The sequence below is a fragment of the Dioscorea cayenensis genome, unplaced genomic scaffold (genome assembly GCF_009730915.1).
Source record: "Dioscorea cayenensis subsp. rotundata cultivar TDr96_F1 unplaced genomic scaffold, TDr96_F1_v2_PseudoChromosome.rev07_lg8_w22 25.fasta BLBR01000072.1, whole genome shotgun sequence".
NCBI classification, from domain to species: Eukaryota; Viridiplantae; Streptophyta; class Magnoliopsida; order Dioscoreales; family Dioscoreaceae; genus Dioscorea; species Dioscorea cayenensis.
The window spans coordinates 4,737-11,684 of record NW_024086463.1 but is presented as its reverse complement, the minus strand read 5'-3'; the positions used below and the strand labels follow the sequence as shown (position 1 = coordinate 11,684).

Below are 6,948 nucleotides of genomic sequence, written 5' to 3'. Positions count from 1 at the left end.
CACGCTTTTTGTTTAATTTCGTGATAATTTATATAGAAATTAATTTAATTTAATTTTTAATTGTACTAATTAAAAATTTTTAATTACCAAAGACAAAAATCATCCTATTGAATTAGCAATACATATAGATGCCCTCATATACATTGGAAATCATGTAGTATAACTATACAAATACTTGTATCAAAACAACATTAAAAACTCCATTCCACATGCAACATTAAAATTTAGTATTAGGACCCTTGTTGCTGGGGAACAAACAAGATCCAGGCTGATAACATTTGTAGAACAAAAATTTTAATTAGATTATTTCGATCGCCGAAAACAGGGTCTCTTCCCCGGAAATTCATATAATGAACATTAAGTACTCTTTTTGTGCTTGAGTGTTAATCAACTGCTGTGCAGTGAAATCTTCAGTTTTGTCGTGTAGAATGATCTATTTGATTAATGGCACTTCCCTCATTTAATGTAGGTAACATCGTTTGTACTGAAGTCATGTCAGTAGATGAAGATGCCTGAACCTGAAAGTTTCAATCCGAGAACTCTTTGACTCACTTCAAGAGAGGGCACCTGGTCATGAAAAGTCATATTATCATAATAAAACAAACTACTATCAAAAGTAAATAATAAACAAGGTCATGAATGAAACTATATGATCAATACAAAGCAAATGCGTTAGTGCCTGCTTTATTTCTTTCACACATATTAATTAATCAACTAATTATAATAGTAGTTCAATGTATATATGTAACCACAAACATCTAAGTGTTTTGTTTTGGCTTAAAGAATTAGAATTCCTTAAGAAACAAGGAAAGATGTCATTTCATAAAGTTGATAAATTAAAACTATAGAGATTCATTAAAGTCAACATTAGTTGTATGTAATTAAGCAAAAAATTCCTTAAAAAATATTTAGTGAAGCAACTATACAATATTTCTACAAAAATAAGTATTGTTGATAAGTCTCTACTTGAATTCATTTGCATCATCAGAGTGCTCTGTTCTAATTTGATACTATTCATTAAGGGAATTTATTAAGAAATTAATAATTAAAACAATTATGCAATATTTCTGCAGAAATATGAGACAGTTATTAACAGCCTACTCTGCTTTTACTGGTTCATTGGCATCAGCATTAACAGTCACCATGAGTTTAATATATATATATATAAAGAGTGACAAAAAAAGGAACATTATTAAACTCTTATTTCATTACCAAATACAAATACAAACTAAGATTATGATCCATTTACATGATAGTGCAACTAGGATCATAACTGTTGTCTGGAGGATACTAGAGTTTGGTTACATTAACTCTAAATCAAGCTCTATATGTTCTTAAGTAGAACTCTCATGCATATTGCAACAAGATGCACTCCTGTCTACTAGAGTTTGGTTACATTAACTCTAAATCAGCATTGTTTCTAAGACACAAACCAGTATCTCGCTATTGTCTTAGTCTATGTTGATGATATTCTTGTTGCTGGAAACAATGCAAGTGTTATTCAAAGTCTAATAAGTCAACCCAAATTCTAATTCTCTATTAAAATCCTAGGATAGCTATTGTCTTTTCTTGGCATGAAGGCTATCGAGACAAACTCAAGTTCGACTAATTCAAGTGCATCTGAGAACTATTAGAACAAGCTAATATGATCACCTGCTATCTTTTTTTACGACAAGAAACCTCCAGCAAATCCTAGTACATAAAAGAGTATACTAGGTGCAGTTTCATATTTGTGCTGCAATCCTACTAAACATATGCTTTGTGGTTTACACAACCTGTCAATTCCGAAATCAAACCACTACAACACATTGGAAAGTAGTAAAGAAAACACTACCATATCTGCAAGGAAAAGCAATACATGATGTTCATGTTGACAAGGTCTTGGTCTTTGAACTTAACTCTATTTCCATTTATGTGGCTTAGGCTAGTTGTCACTTGGACGAGAAAAGCATGAGTGGTTACAATGTCTTTCTAGGACAAAATTTAACATCTTGGTTATCGGCTAAACAAAACAATATCTCACAATCTAACAATCTACCAGAAAGCTTTAAATGAAATATAGGTTCCTTTCATAGAAAAATCAATCATCTTGTGTGATAATATTTCAACCATGTAACTTACAGCAATTCTAATTCTTTAAGCCAAAACAAACTACTATCAAAAGTAAATAATAACCAAAAATCCCTTCATCATCTTCATTCTTCTTTACTATATATATGATCTAGTAAATAATAACCAAAAATTTTCCTTCCCATGTCTTTAAAAAGGAAAATGAAAATAATACCACCATTCAATTAACATTTACAAAATTTTTCTCTGAATAGACTTATAGGCAGTTGTACATTGAGGATGGTTTAATAATTTACTGCGGTCTAAATTCCAAAGCTATACTATACAACATCACAGTGTAAAAATATTGACATCTAACGGATAAACCAGAATGAAAATCTTATGAGATCCCAAAAAACAAGTCTCTATTTTGAGAGTCTTCTACTCTAACTCAAATCTTGTTTAAGATAACCATAGTGTGCTTACTCATAGTTATCCCCTCAAAAACCTAACATTAAGAATTTAATGAATAGTAACCTAAAATATAATGTAGACCACTAGAAAATATAGAATGAAACAATAAAAATATCAAAGGGAAGACATATCATTTGCTCAAGATATATCTACATGCCCAAATTAATCAGATTTGTCTTCCAAATTAAGCCATTATAAATGATTCGCAACAATGAATCCATCAGATGGTAGCTAGTAGCTCAGGAAAGATGGAACAATAGAAACAAGTACCTATATATGACATGTAAATATGATAATTTGCCCAGCAGCCACATAAGAAAAAACATCAAAACAGTACTAGCATAACATCAACAATTTATAAGCCTTTGTTAAACAGCTATAGTGATTCAATATCTGCAGAACTTGGATAACTTATCCACTTCCTACAATTATTTTTAAACATGTCTCACTATAGTTCCCAATACATATATTTGTCCAAATACCAAAGCAATGATTTTGCAAAATGCAGTCAAGAGTCCCAAACTAGAAACATCAATCAAGCAAACAAGAGGTTAAAACTAATGCCATACCTCTGTAACTACTGCTCTGTCAGCAAATTACAAAGAGCCCCCTCTTCCACCAAGCACGCTGCAAACTCAAACACCCAAACTGACCAATTGTAGGCCGGCTCTTCACATGGAAAGCCTTTTGCTAAGATTAGATTCGATCAAACAAACATATCAAAAACCACACATCAGAGATGAGATAATTTCAGGGAAAAATTAACAATTACCCACAAATTTCATCAAACACCATCAATCTTATCAAACCAAACACCTAAATCACACAATTCAGCATCCAGCTCAAAGAAATTCATTAAAATAACATCAATTGAAAACAATACCAAAAGAGATAAAAAGCCATGAATCCCTTGTCACCGAGAGAAATCACCACGCTCCAAGATCACTGCAACAGAGAATGTGAGACCTAATCAAACAAACAGAGGATTCCATGAATCCCTCGTCATCAAAATATCTCGCTAATACTTAGATAGATCTCCGGCGGGGTAGGCGTCGTCGAAGTTGAGGGCGTAAAGAGGATCATACCTGAAATCCTCGAAATGGCAACAATGGTGATGATAGTCGTCGGCGTCACGATCGGCTGCGGAGATGGAGGCGGCTTGTCGGAGTCTCGAGAGAGGGAGAGGATGAGGAGCGGATGGAATTATAATTATATAATATATTATACATATAATATAATTATATATAATTACTAAATATGCCGCAAATTACTCTATAATATAAGTTTTTTTAGCCGTATTTGGCCTTTGATATTAATATATTAATAAATTTATATTTTGCGCTGTATTGCCACCGTGATAATACGTAAATATAATATTATATTTTTGGCGTGATATTTGAATACGGTGTTAATATATTCTTATATTTATATTTTAGCACCGTGTTGGTGTGATATTAGTATATTCACTTATATTTTATATTATTGGAGCAATTATTTGGCCTTGATCTTAGTATATTATTATATTTATATTTTGATGACTGGCAGCACGGAAGTAATTTAATATTATATTTATATTTTTAATTATGGTATTTGTGTGCGTGTCAATCTCTTTCTTATATTTATATTTTAGTATGACGTTTAAGCATGATATTAATATATTATTATATTTGATTTTAATCTTGATGTTGTACGATAATAATATAATATTATATTATTTATATTTTGTATAATGTTGCTTTAATATTAATATATTATATTTTATATATTGGCGGTATTTGGCGCGGAGTAATAATATTATATTTATATTTTGGTATGGTATTTGACACGGTATCGATATCTTTCTTTATATTTGCTTGTATTTTTGTGCGATATTTGCTTTGATAAGCAAATATAATTATGTTTTTTTAAAATATGTTTGTTATATTTATTATCGTATAAAATTATTTAATTTATATATTTATGATATTTGTACAATTAAAAAATTAAAAAAAAATTCATATATTGTATTTGTTCTTGGATTCAAGTATCAGATATTTATGTAATTTAATAAAGATTTTGTTTAAAGTCTTACGATTTTACATGCGATTGAAAATTTTCTTGTAGTGTAATTGCGACTTCCATCTCGGGGCACCCAGGGTTGAATTAATTCAATCATTCAACTCAGATTCTTACTGAGATCTACCCATTAATAATGTAATTAATTTTCACAACAAGTCATGGTGAGTGAGCTGTATGCCACTTCTTGGCTATCTTAAAAATGAGAAACAAATCCTACAACTTGCAAATAATTGAGCATGGTATCATATTATATTACAATAATTAAACCGTACTAATTAATTACATGCTTTAAGATACATGTATTGTTAACTAAACATAATGAATGATCTGTATGACAGGTCTTGCACACATTGAAAGTAATTAACAAATCATTCAACTTGTATAAACATTGACATATCCTATTTTATCACATTGGACCTTTGGACATATATACCAGTCATACAGAATTGTGACTTGTATATATATATATATATGTAGGTGTTGTCCAAGATAGATAGGTATGTAATTGGATGGAAATCATTTCTTTAATTTTTTAAAAAAAAATTAAGAGAAGGTTTTGTGAGTTAATTGACTACACAAATAAAGGTATTAATAAAGTTTTCCTTTTCATTGTGAAAATGAATGCAGCAAACAACTCTTAACTAGCATTAATTAATTATACCTTCACAGCAGGTTAAATTTAGTAATCCAAATTGATATTTTCAGGGCGATTACTTGTACTATCTATTTTAACATGTTTTCTTTTATCGATAAATATATACTTAACACGCAAGTGACATCTTAATTTTCACTGAAGAAAAACTCACAATTTCTCCACTTAACCCTAAAAATATTACTGCAAGCAACAACTCTGAACCAATAATTTAAAGCATCTTGAAATTAATTAGTCAAAGTGGAACTTGTTGTTATGTCTTAGGTGTATATACTACAGTTATTTTTTTTTCACCTAATTTGTGTTTGTTTCAATTTTTGGTAGCCTGTTACCAATCACACAATTTAACTTGCATCACAAATGGTATGGAAACTAATCTACAATTAAGGTATTCATAAATAGTTTCCCATGAGCTCAAAGAAAATATATGAAACATTTTATAAATTAGTGCATGATAAAAACATAGAGAAGATAAAAGCGACATCAATATCTGGTACATATATTATTAAAACATTTTATTATGTCCTCAAAGTTAACAGTGTAGTCAATGAATTGCAAGCCTTTTCTCGGACACCTTGCAACTTGAGTTAAATTAATCATTCGACTTGCCGATACTCACAAATCTACCCACTTAAAATATAATCAATTTTCACAACAAGACATGGTGTGAGTGAATTGAATGCCGCTTCTTGGATGCCTTAAAAATGAGATAAACAAATCATCCAACTTGTAAATCATTGAGCACTGCATCATATTATATATATATTACAATAATTTAATCATACCAATTAAGTGCATGGTTCAAGATACATTTTGTTAACAAGACATGCATGATGAAATGAGCAGTCTGATAGCTCTGGTATACCTTGAAAGCAATTAACAAATCATTCGACTTTTGTATCTTTAAACGTTTATGTACCATATTATATATATATATATATATCACTACAAGAAAATTGACCTTTTGCGACCAAATATTTGCGACGGTTCGAGCAACCCTTGCAAAATGTATTTTTTGCTACCAATATAATTTGCAGTCGAAAAAGCTATAAGCTTTTGCGACGATAATCAAAGTCATCGCAAAAACTATTGGCATTTGCGACTATCACTTTCTTTGGTCGCAAATACTATGGTTTTTTGCAACCAAGAACAATATCCATCGAAAAAAGTATGAGTTTTTGCGACCAAACAAAATTCCCTCGCAAAAACAATGTGTTTTTGCAACCATTCAAAATGCCGTCGGAAAAACTACGATAGTTTGTGACCAACAATAATGCCCTCGCAACAACAATGCGCTTTTGCAACAAATATTGATGTTCGTTGCAAATACTATAAGTTTTTGTAATGACAATTAAAATCATTGCAAAAACTCTCCATAAAAAGTTTTTTTACGTACTATAGCTATAATTAGTACATAGAAGATAGTTTAGTTTTTCTTTAATATTTTAACTGCACCCAAGAGTAACTATAAAGATCATAAAAGCACAACAATATAAATTAAACAAATTATGGAATTATAAAAATAATTTAAACATATTTATATAATGGACAAGAAGAGATTTTAATTTTTAAAATTATAAAGCCGTAATTAATTATTGTAATGATTATGATGTATATATAATTTAGAGGACTTATAGAAAATTCCAAAATTCAATTGATCATGCTGATGAATTTCATTTCGTCCCTTTGGTAGTACATATATCAAAGTTAAGTAA

At 30.0% G+C, this 6,948-nt stretch overlaps 1 long non-coding RNA gene across 1 annotated transcript; it reads right to left on the bottom strand.

Annotated features, from left to right (window-relative positions):
* Positions 1-409: 409 nt before the first annotated feature.
* On the bottom strand, positions 410-3,725 carry LOC120253373. The gene is made up of 4 exons (XR_005534250.1): positions 3,609-3,725; positions 3,407-3,468; positions 3,093-3,213; positions 410-567 (listed from the first exon to the last, which is right to left on the bottom strand). It is a non-coding gene; the product is annotated as an uncharacterized LOC120253373 (long non-coding RNA).
* Positions 3,726-6,948: the final 3,223 nt, after the last annotated feature.